This window comes from Hoplias malabaricus, chromosome 4 (genome assembly GCF_029633855.1).
Source record: "Hoplias malabaricus isolate fHopMal1 chromosome 4, fHopMal1.hap1, whole genome shotgun sequence".
Lineage (NCBI taxonomy): Eukaryota > Metazoa > Chordata > Actinopteri > Characiformes > Erythrinidae > Hoplias > Hoplias malabaricus.
Window position 1 is genome coordinate 38,086,915 of NC_089803.1, and position 13,270 is coordinate 38,100,184.

Sequence of the window (13,270 nt, forward strand, 5' to 3'; positions counted from 1 at the left end):
TGGTTTGGGGTCAGTGGCAGATGTTGGTCTTTCAAGAAGGGAAGCTCAATTTCGGCCTATATCATAAAATGTGTCAGTTTATTTATATGTAAATTCTACCCTCTGTTCCTTTTCAAGAAAATGATCTGTGACCCTGTCGTACCAACAAGGCATCTTTTCCAGGAACTTGATTAGTGTCCTCTCAATGGCCAGCAGAGCTAGGCAACTTAAACAGCCTTGGCCCATGTGAACTGTGTCCGCCTGTGAGTGCTTTGTGACGGTGGAGGGACTCAGCAGCACCCGCTGGACAGAAACTGTGATACAAGTCAGAAAGAGTGATAGAAGTCAGTCTCCAAACACAAGCAGCTACAAAAAAACCACCAGAAATAGAAGCTCGATTTGTCGCTAGTAGTTTTTAACAAAGAAAATGCAGCTAAGTCTCCGGTTCAACTCAGAACAGAATAAAAATGTAATGCTCCCACGGATCTTTACACCAAAGGATCGCTGATTCGCTCATTTCGCTGTCAATCAAAAAGGGATTCAGCCTCAGACAGATCATCCAATCATCATGCAGAAGCTGAGCGTCCGGGCCAGCCGAGGCCAGCCCACTGCCCCATAGACCCCCAGAGACGCTGAGCATCCGATGGGCGGGACAAAGCCCAGCATTTATCCAATGACTCGTCTCGTTTCACTGCACTTCGCTGCTTCACTATTAAACTCTGTGGACACTCAGCGTCCACACTGTTTAAAGCACTGTGAAGCTGCGGGAATGATTGAGAGGAAAGCCGCGTCTTTACCAGCGATAAGAAGCTGATTCTCAACAAAAGTTGAGCGCTTTGAAGTGCATATTTATTCAATGACATGTACACACAACAGTATATATTTGATCACTTATGTTTTAGCTACACGACAAACCTGGGCTCTCATAACACCCGAGCATGCCGCATTGCTGCAGAAATACTATATACTGTGTTGATATTTTGACACAGTATGAAAAATGTGGATTCCCCACTATCCCTACTCTAAAGTGTTATGCAGGTCTCGCGGGAGATCACCGGCCCATAATTTTGAAGTTTCATAGCCAAGTATTTTAGGGGAGAAGCCTATTACAGGTTGGAGGAGCTCCAAAGACTCTGTTATGTTAAGGTAAAAATACTGCATTATGTTCCTTTAAAGTGCTAAACAAAATGAGTATCAAATGAGTTTCTGTAGTAAGTCAAACTGAATAAACAGTTACAGACGAAGTTCCACCTTAAAAGACGCAGTGCTTCTGAATATAAACAAACCAGAGAATAGCGGTTTCCCACAATTATAGACATTTCCTTTAATACCTTCATTTGGAGTGACATTTGTAATTCAAAACTAATCATATCTTATTAGTATTTAACCACAGTAAAATTCTAATTGAAAAAAGTCATCAAATCCTCAGACAGGGCAGGTGTTCTGAAAATCTATCCCATCAAAACGTCCTATAGAGGTCTACTCGCATTTGCATATCACTTTTACTTCAGAATTCTGGTGTTTCAGCATAACGCCCATAAATTCATACTACTTGCGGTCTGTTCTCTATCCCACCTACAGTATTAATTCAGGAAGCATGTTCTGATAAGGCAGTGCGCTGTGGTAGGACACTGACAAGGTAGCACGATTTGATAGATTTGGTAGACATAGCTACAGTAGGACAATTTAGTAGCTCATTGCCCACCCAAACTCAAAGCCAGCTCAACCAACCAAAAAACGTTTACGTTTTGCCTGACGTAAACAAGAACTACTGACGTGCAGACTGACCAATTAAATGTTTACAGAGAAGGTTATCGACCAATAACGGTAGCTCTACAGTCAGACCGTCCAATCCAAAAATTGTAGGCTACTTCACCACGCCCCCTTCTCAGTCAAGCGAACCAAACGGAGTAGGGGAGGGCGGGACCAGTTTGTGAACGAAACGCCTCTCGAAACTCTATGCAAGCTCTAGAAAAACAACGTTTGTGAAGTTCCGCCTGGACATTTGTCTAAGTCTAAAAAAAGGACATGTCCGGGTAAAAGAGGACATCTGGTCACCCTAAATAAGCACCTTATTTCTGAGCCTGTCTCTAAAGCGCATGTAATGATCAGTTTATCCTTCTTTCCTTTCCACTTTTTGCTGTCTCAGGAGCTTGTGTTGAGTCTGCTTTTATTAGGGTCTTTTCTGTTTAGAAAGCTGTTAAACTGTCCAGAAGGTCTATTAAGAGTATTGTGTTGCCCTGTTCCTTCGAGCTATTTACACAAAATCATATAAATCATGTGTGGTTATTTTGTAAAGAAAAACTCCGAGGTGAGTTTAGAGTGCTAACTAACTAAAGAAATTAGAGTATATTAGTATCATTAGTATATGCTGTGTATATATTGAAACAATATTCAGTTCAGTTGTTAGTTTGTTGCTAGCAGGCCTAAGTGTCTGCCTGGATTAACTTTGTGGCTATGACCGCTAATATACGAATTTAAGGCTTAACTACTGTCATGTATTGATTTATTGTTTATTTTGAGTTGAACGTGCTTGGTGTACACACGTAATAAAAATAGTGCTGCATCATGCATGTTGTGTTTTTCTTTTAGTGAAAATTAACAGACTCCTCAAAGCCAAGAAACCGAGCCAAGAACTACAACTCACAGCAAGCTGTGCGGGTGACATCAGCCGCTCACACATCCAATCAGTGCAGCAGAGATAGAAAAGAGACAGGCAGGCAGGCGGGCAGACAGATAAGAGGAACACATACCAGATTAAATTTGTCTGTGTATAGAAGACTTGAGCAAACGTTCTGATACACATACACGAGAAAGACAATTAAAAATAAATAAAAGGATAATGTGGCCAAAGTAAAAGTTATTTATGCATATTGTTTTTCTTGCTTATTCTGATTCAACCATCTAGATTGAACCAATTCTGGACGCATTTGTTGGCCACATAGGAAGGGCTCTTGAAAATGGGACGGCATAATCACATTGCTGGGATGTAATCAACCTATAAATGTGTCCTTTGAAGTATGCAGTCCTTGACTTTAACTGGAATCCCTGCTCATATCAAACCCAGAATACAGTTTTAGCTTTCTAAATGAGACTAAAGACTTGCCCACCCGTTATGTTTTACTGCCCCCTCAACCAAAGCAGTCTAGGACTGGGCCTGCTCACAGATCTGTTCCCACATCTGTAGTAAAGTCTTTCCAGAAATAGAGACATGTACTGCAACTAAGAAGGAGACAGACTAACTACTTATATCTTTCATTTTAGAAGAAATTTGGGATATGCAGGTGTCTGTACATTCATTACAAATATCAGATGTGTGCCTGTACTGCAAAAGTGAAGGTTAATTATGTGTAACCACTGTAAGTGGTTTATTAACCACTTTGCTCTATGACAAAAAAGTGTGTACGGTCAATAGTGATCAGTGTGGCTTTTTGATTTGTATTGAAGTCACACAGAGTAAATTTGAAAGCCAAGCATGACTCATTCCTGCCTTTAAAAATGTAACTGCAGTAGTCATTTGATTAAAATTCATCTGTGGAATCTAATCACACTTTGCGTGTCTCCTGACATAAATACAGCACGACTGTGAAGCTAAACAAAAGTCATTGTGTTTTAATGAAATACATATATCATGTGAGACATGATATACACATGATTCACAAATGGGTTATTTAATTTTAATGTATGTAAATGTAACAGTATGAGATGACACCATGGGTAGAGCCATTGCTACACTACCCCAGGGTCTTGTGCTCTTTGGGTCAATTCGGACTTTGGTGTGTTCTCCCTGTGTCTGTATGGTTTACCAATGTGTGCTCTACTTTCCATAGGTCTGAGTGTATAAATGAGTGTGAGTGTGCGATGTTCTGTGATGGACTAGCACACTGTGTCTAATGTGTGTGTTCCTGACTTGTGCCCAGTGATTCTGGGTAGGCTCCAGATGCACTGTGACCTTGATCAAGATGAAGCAGTTACAAAACTTGAATTAATGAATGTAAAGAGATGATTCTTTTATCCCAATTATAGTAAAATTTAACACAAGGCAAACAACAGTTACTGTGATGTGGAAAACATATTTCTTCATTCTGGGTTTATTACCTAAGAAAAAAAAACCACTGAAAAATATTATATAATCCTGAATATATTTGATTTAAAAAATCTGTTTTCTACATGTTTACCAACATTAGAAATATTTGTATATATATTTCAGTTCTTAATACAACAAAAATAAAATACAAATGCTACAAAATAAAGCTTTAAACAAGATCACAAAGTGTCACTAATGTGAAGCACAACAGCACTCACTCATGGAGCATTCCCTAAATGTGAGTAAGTCACTTGTGTGAGTGTGTGTGAATGAGTGTGAATTACAAGCCAGTTTCATAAGGTGCTTCCCATCTAAAAAATCCTTTTTTGATTTTAATTGAAAATGTGCAGTCCTCAGTTTTTATGTATCTACTGAACTAAAACAAACATTTAATAGACATATGTCCACCATCCATGTGCCAGAAAGAAATAATAAAAGTGATGAGCAGGTGTCTGTTTATGTTTTGAAATTAAACTGCCATATTATATTTTTAAAAATCCATATTAATGTAAACGTTCTTTACAAAAGAAAGGATTTTTTTGTACAACTGTTTCTTTTTCTAGTTCAAGCCATGAAGCATTTAGCCATTAACTCTTTATTGTGAGGTCTGTCACTCATGTAGCCCTTCAGCCGAGAGACTTACCTGCTGTGGACAGTAGGAGCACGATGACAGCCCGGATGTGGAAGGGCTGACGGCTGGTGACACTCATCTTCTTGTCCTCCCTCAGGGGAGGATGGAGGGAGGAGGATGGACAGCTTCAACTGAGCTCACACATCATGTTTCATGTCCGACCAACTCTGTTCATGGCTGCAACAGCTGACAGAGCACCTGTTAGAACACAAGACCGTCTGCTCAAACTGGGCTCACACACCAATCACAGCTGTGAACCGTGAGATCTAGAAGCATGCCTAATATTTCCTGGATATATATTTGCATATGGAAGTCAGTATAATGAAAACTTATTGCATATATACAACATACTGGCCAATATCTAGAGGCAATGACTTTGTATTCAGAGTTTTTAAAATGTATACATGAAAATATGTAATATTTTAGCCTTAAAATCAATGTACAGAAAAAACAAGTTTTTCTGGTTTTGAGTTCCTAAACTTTGATATATTCCACTGGGAATCAAATTTACTGTAATGATGAAACTGCAATGATGACATAATTACGTCTATTTTTTTTTTACTGTTTGTAAGTAGCACAGCCATGGTACATGGGCTGGTCATAATTTGTGTATAAAGAGAACATTGCTAGCTGTGAGACCTGAATTTATACAGTCACTGTAGCTAATACACAAGCTGGTTGGAATACTGTCAAGTGTCCAGATCATTGTTAGGTATCTATGGCATGTGCTTCATTTCCTGCCTTGTCATTTTGCCTCAACAAAGCATTTTATGTTTGTTCTGTATTCTCTTGGTAGCTGTTAGATCAGACAACACACGCACAGACCTGAGACAAGATGAAGATAATGTTCCTCAATTACTCAAGGTGATCATTCTGATGAAGCATCTTGTCTGCTCTTATGTCTAAAACTGAATGCACTTATTTTAATCTATTCTTAAAATGTGAAAAAATTCATCTTGTGAATAAGATTGAGATTAATTGCCATCAACTACAAAAACAGATGCAGTTAATAGTGAATAACTTTTTAATTAATAATAATCAATAATTGTTTGTCAGCCCTTGTACAGTGACAAATGAATTTAACATTTTTCAAATATTTACACCTCCACCTTCAATGGCCTGATCTGATCATTCTTCTGTCCAGTTTTATAAAACAGAAAGTGAGAAAAATATGAGCAGACCGAATTATTGATAATTGCTAAAGTTTACAGTGAAAACTAATCAGTACTTAGCCATATTTTATGTATTCCAGGCAAATTCTCATATATCAGTAAAATTGTATTCATATGGGTAAATACTTCGACAAAACATAAAAACATTTCAAAGGCCTTTTTCTATTCAATATAAGTCATTATCAACTTATAACAGTTAGAAAGTCTAGAGGAATAGTTTTAAAGAAGATTTTAAAGTTTAAAGAAGTTTTAAAGTGTAGTGCATTTTTCCTACATATATTCAAAGAGAGAAAATGCTATAATTCATAAGTCTGCTTTAGTTCTTCCTCTTGTATTATATGTAGTCATTTGGAGGTCACCAAAGCTAGTAATTTCAGAAAAGTGTTCAGAGAAACTCAAAGAGCTGAATATCATCTCAGTAGTAATTGCATGCTATAACCTGAATGGGATACAGGGATATAAATCAGAGGGCAACTTCAGATCTTGAGTACAGTGTCTGGTACTGATGTTCTAATCTCTGGTTTATATGATGCCAGGGCTGTTTTCCCAATGGCTTGGAGCTGATTTCTTTGCATGTAATTTCGCAGGACACATTTTGCATAGACAGAATGGCTAAACCATGTAAAATCTTTTCATGATTGTTTAGATTCAAGCCAAGATTGTCAGCGATTTCAAGTGTGATTAACGTCAGATTTCAGGATTTGGAACACAGAGTGACCAGTAAAATCCGTCAGATCAGACTTGCTTTGGGTCTGTGGCTCATAGTAGAAGAATGTCCAGAAAGTCAGATTTCATTTAGGTAGCTTTGTTTTACTTTGTGAGCTGTGGTTTTGCAGTAGTTTGATACAGCACAGACTTAAAATCACCAATAAATCTGGACAGTATATTGTATTACAAGCTTTTCTGCTTAATCCATGTCAGAATTACAGTTTGAAGTGTCCAATCATATTTGGTGTCTCATAAATGTGGAAAATTATGTGTGACGGTATGATTTAACACAAAAATCTGGATTGTACACTGCTTTGTTAATAAAGTCAGTCTTGTCTGTCCATTTAGAAGATTCATAGATTATGAACAAATAGAGAACAAGACAAGTGCATTTCTGCTTTTAAAACAGATGAAATTCATTCTACTACTAAATGATATTCAACCACATTCCTTCTACTGTTGAACTACGACAGCGTGTCTAAATCTCACTGCTTTCTGTACATCTGCTCCCAATGGAGGGCAAAGGTCAAGTGAACATCTGAAGCGCTGACATCATAGTTCATCTTGTGTATGGAATCCATACATCAGCTTGCCCTCTCCTGAGCGCTATCAGATAATAGGGTGGAAGTGCTAGAGATGTGAGTGTGAGATTATTTGGAATAAAGGAGTGGAACTTCCAATAAAACAATCCATATTTTACAATAAATCGCTGCATGGAACAGATTTTTTAATAAAGACCATTCATCAAAGCCCCCGAAAACACATACACACATTTACTATCACTGCATTGTAAAACACCATATCCTTGTTTCTACACTCTTTGTTTTATTGTGTCAGCTCCACTTACTGGAACACTTTGTATTTCTACAGTTACAGACCAGGGCATGTGTGGCTCTGCATACCATGTTTCCTTCCTTTCACTCTGATCGTCAATGGTCTGGACCCCTGCAGGACCACCACAGAGCAGGTGTTATTTGGCTTGGTGGAAAATTCTCAGCACTGCAGTGATGCTGATGTAGTAGTGACTAATAAAGCATGCAGCTCTACAGGTGGACTTCAGTCTGTAATTGTAGAACTACAAAGTGCACCAGTAGGTTCAGTGGAGCTTATAAAACGGATAAAGATTTTTAAAACAAGGAGGTCATTTTAATGCTTTGGCTGATTGGCAGGGACATAGTACCAAATTCTTGGCCCTTTTTTTTTTCTTTTATAAATGTATAACAAAAATAGCCTAATCACACAAGACTTCACTGAAATTTTGTTTTATTTGCAAAATGATTAAAAGCTATAACATTAAATTACTCTCATCATAAAGACTGTGTGGCATTTTAAAATGACAAAAAAAATTCAACTTTGGATGGAATAGCCTCTTATACTCTCTTATACTAAATAGGCTATAGTCAAACATAGGCCACATTAAAACACAGAGCATGACTTTAGTGTTGCTAAACACATTACAGTATAAACAGCTAAAATTATGTGCGTTCATTTTAAACTAGACACTCACCTTGTCTCAAGTCCACAGTATCGGAGGATGAGGGGTCTGTTGCTGCATCACCCTCTGTGACAGTTCTTGAAACTGAGTGCCATGCTTTTCACAAGTTAGCTACTAATTTGACAGCCTATCCTTATGAAACTATGACATTGAGCCTACTAAGTCGGGCTATTAGCCTAAATATGTTGTGGCCAATTATACATATTAATTTAATTTTTAAATTAGTATATGATTGTAATGGTGTGGTAGACTATGCAAACAAACATGTGTTTATCTCAGATTACAGATAATGCAGCATTGTATTTCTAATTTTGTCTTCTGCAGTTTTTAGCACTGACAATCGTGATGGTATTGAAGCATTTTATAACCACAGGAGTTAATTTAATGTAGGCTATTTGGGCTCACCTTTCTTGGGAAAGAAGTTTGTTAGCAGTTGCTTTCCCTTATTTCTTTTTTGTCTGTTTCCGGCACATATGTTCTTTTCTGAAAGCTAGATTTAGCTTTCTTGGGCATCATCTTCCATAGCACAGATACAATGTGTGCTGCCTTAGTTAGAGCAACATTAGGTAGCCACATTTATTGTGATCTTTTAATTATATTACTATTTAAAGGAAAATAAAATTCCAAACTCCTCAAGGAGTTTCAAAACCCACCTTAAATGTTTGTTTTCCTGTAGCTGCATGGCAAGGGCATAGTAACTGATAGTCCTGGGCCAACCTAAATTGGACCTAGGCCCACACAGTCATTCATTCATTGTCTGTAACTGCTTGTGCAGTTTAGGGTCGCGGTTGGTCCAAACCCTGGTACTCTGTGCCAGGGGGCGCCTTCACAGGGCGACACACACACTCACACCTAGGGACACATTTGAGTCGCCAATCCACCTACCAACGTGTGTTTTTGGACCGTGGGAGGAAAGCGGAGAACCTGGAGGAAACCCACGCAGACACAGGGAGAACACACCAAACTCCTCACAGACTTGACTGCGACACTACCTGCTGCACCACCTCAGTATGCTGAGGCCTTAACTGTGAGGGGGGACCGACCCGTAAAGTATATGGAATCGTCCCGTGTTTGAACAATAAAGTCTGTGTTCCATTTTGGACCGATATTGGATGCATGTTATTCTGTATTTTTAAGGTTAGACTATTAAGATTGATGACTTCTTTGAGATAGACAGTAAGCTACCTAGCTCACCATTGGCTGGAGAGCGTGGCAGTTATTCCAGGGCTCTTGAACAGAGGACACACATTTCATTGGTCATCATTTTTATTAAGACAGTCAGCAGCTAGAATTAACTGTCCATAATTTAGTGCAACATCCTATGGAGTCACAGTTTTACGGTGGCGCTGAGATCAGCAAGTCAGTGCTGCTGCTTTTATATAGGACTAATGTTAGCACCATGTCCTGGAGAAACTACATCTCATTCTTCTCAGCACATCTGTGATGATAATAAGGCCCCCACTTCCGCATTGCTAAACTGGCTCTGCCAAAACTGAAACCAGTACCGAAATCATTTCCTCAGCACTTCTATCTAAGGTTTGCATTTGTTTATTACTCAAGAAAGAATAATTGTGCCCACTCAGTTTTGCGCAGGTCCACACAAATATCAATTTCTGGCTACGCCAGTGCTGCATGTTTTCTGCGGGTAGTGGGTTTTCCGCCGACAGTTAAAAAAGACAGGATGGTATTGAAAATTGTCCATAGATGTAAATGTGTTGTGCCCTTTTATGTACCGGTGCCCCATCCAGGGTGTGTTTGGGCTTTGTGCCTATTGACATCCAGGACCCACCACAACTCTAAACAGAATAAAGTGGTTACAGAAAATGAATGAATGAATGAATGCAGACAAATCTGTCACCGGGGTCAGTAGATTTGTATTTGTCAAAACACCATGATCCATTCTGTATAGTATGATACTGTCTTGTGGTATTTTCGCCAAATCCTGAGTGGTCATCATCTCTGGCAGTTTGTCATGACTGCACTTTGATTCTCAGTGAAGCACTGTATATGTTGTGGTATATGATGACCTTCTAAGAAAAATTTGTAATTTGCTATGGGAGCAGAGGTTATGGGTTCATACCCTGCCTTGTGTGACTGTTGTTGAGGAATTTGATGTGTTCTCTCTGTCTATGTGAATTTCTTCCAGGTGCTCTGGTTTTGTCCTACGGTCCAAAAATACACACTGGTAGTTGTACTGACTGTGAAAAGGTGTTCATAGGTGTGTGTGAGTGAATGTGTGAGTATCTAAGGTTTGTTACTGCCTGTGAATGAATACATAAATGAAGGTTAAATGCAGATATATTTTAGGAATTATTTCTCCTCTGTGGAGTATTGCCTGTAAAAAGAATCTGCTACTGAGCCATAATGTAACAAGAATAAATGCTGCACCTGTTTGCTTTTTGTCATGATAATGCTCATTTCGATGTCACTGTTTTCTGGGTGAAAGAGCATTTACTAAAGCCACATGAGTGTAAAGAAATATGTTTCTCCAAACATTGGTTAGGAGAAATCTGCTAGTTTTCTCCTCTGAGACCAAGACATAAGGTTTTCCCCTGAGCTCTGTACACACCTCACTCTCTGACTGCAATAACCTCTTATATTCAGCCAGAAGAGAAAGGAGTTCCCACTCAACCCACTTGCTTCATATGTCCAATATTTTCAGTCCTAGAAATAGCACAAGAATTCTGACACATGGAACCAAGCGCATAATAGGAAGGGTTGCCCTTAAACATAGCAAACAGTAGGTAACCTTCTAACACTATATGAATACTTTACAAAATACTGCATTAGTGGTCAGAGCCCTACATTTATTTGCTTTCAAGTCACAACGGCAATTAAGGATAGGTTATATCTTTATTTCTGGAGATATTTCTAAAGAGATTTGATATTAACTTCCACATGGTCACAGGAAATAAAAATCATAATACATATTAAAAGATGTAAAAGGAAATGGGAATATTAACAACTATGCTAAACCCGGTAGAACACTAAAACTGTCACAACCAAATGAACATAATTTAAGAAAGGAGAAAACCAAGCCTCTCTTGCACGATAGAGTTTCAGTCCATCTTTCCATTGAGAGAACAGCTGAAATAAAGAAATATACAATAAAGAAGAAATTTTGCATTTCATATGAAGATTGATTTGCTGGAGTTCTCAGAACAATGGGGTGGTTGGTCCAGCACCTACTCAGAAACACAAACATAAGGCAGAGTACCAGTCCTTTGAAAGCATCACTGAATGTTTTTAGATTTATTTGGATTGTGAGATCCACCTTCAAAGAGTGAACTTTGGAGGTGTATAAAATATCCCTGCTGTTTTTGATTATTATTATTTTTTTAATGGCAAGCAAATCAATGCTGGAATGGAAGCTGTAAAAAAAGAGTGAAAACTTTAAGCACTGAACATGCAGATATGAAGCTGTTAGGGTTTCTGTGCAATCTTATGTTTATGTATGTTTTCCCCTTTTTTCTAAAGCTAAAAAAATAATAATTGTGTTTAGTGGCTGTTTTGCCTGACTCTAGAGCAAAAGCTGTCTGTTACTTTTTCCAGTATGTTGTTGAAAACATCACAGTGACTGTAAATGCTGATAGCTCCTATGTAATGTGCCGGACCTACTGGAGCAGAAACTCACTAATATAAACACACACACACACACACACACACACACACACAGACACACTGGAATCCCTCACAGATGAAGGACTCTGTGTTGTTGTAATCAGGCGACAGATGTGACAGGAGGAAGAATCTGAAGAATGTACACCCCTGAGGATGTCTTAAAAAATAAAATGGCACAGAACCTCCGTCTAATAGTCATACTCCAGTGATACTGTGGCAGGGAAGAGATAAAAGCAGTGAGTGGGAAGGAACTCTGTAAGCTACTGTGGACTGGACCCTATCCAAGCTGACAAACATTTTATTGCCCTGTAATGAACCCAGTGAATGGCTTCATAAAAAATATATGCAATTTACATGTATTTGTTACTATGACAAATGCCGCTTCTGTTCTGAACTCCTAGGGTACAATGTATTTTAATCAACAAAAATACAATGGCAATGAATTGCAATGATTATAGATATTACCAGCATGTAAACAATTTAATTGTTGGAAACTATATAAATACATAAGATTCCTGTATATGTATTGTTTCCTATAAAATATATATATCTAACAAATGCTTAGAGAAATAGGAAATGTCCTCATAACTTGATTGCAAGGACATAATTTTAAAACTGCACTTTCTTTTTTTGCTTTATTTAATGATTCTGCCAGAATCTTATAAATTATAGATCATATTTTCAAAAACTTTTGAAGTTTTCATTGTTGATAATTCTACAAGGAATGAAACTCAGGGACGTTGCATTTAGCATACAATTTTTAGTAAATATTTCCCCTCCCAGCCTTTATTATTTTAACAAAGAGAGTAATGCAGATGTTTGATTTTTTTGTAATGAGTAATGCAGGGTGTTATTCTGTTTCTTCCGTCTCAGCCGAGGAAGCTTGGACAATATTATTCTGTATAATTCTTGGATTTGCACTAAATAAAAATAGATTTGATTAAAAAATTCAAAGTGCAATTTTTCTGTTCATCAACTGCCGTCTGTTCTTTTCATTTTGTTGTTTCACAATTCTGGTGACAGATTTTCATATTTGTCTTTTGTGCTGTGTGTGATTTTGATGGAGTTGCTCCTATCTGAATGCTTGTTAAATAACACATTGTTCTGTAAGCAGCATGGGCTCTGTGTTTCCTTTATTATCACCGTGGCAACAAGGCCCTATGAAATACAGCATAAATAATACACTGCGCTTATCTCCGGGTCTTGGCTTTGTACTTCCTTAATTACCTCAGTGGCAAATGTAGTGCTATGTAGTCCCTATAAAGCCATAACCTGCCGCTGGGTATATTCTTTAGTATCTGAAAATAAATGATATTCAATAAGGTTCATTCATTTATTTGTTCATCTTCTATAATGGTTTCATACTTTTCTGTGTGTTCCTGTATCTAACCATTATCACTTGACACAAGGAAGGAACATACCCTGGACAGGGCACCAGTCCATCACAGAGCAGCACACACACACCTATGAATACTTTTCCAGAGACAGTCCATCTTTGCACTATGGGATGAAACCAAAGCACCCAGACAAAACCAACAGACACGGGGAGAACACACCAAACTCCTCACAGACTGTTT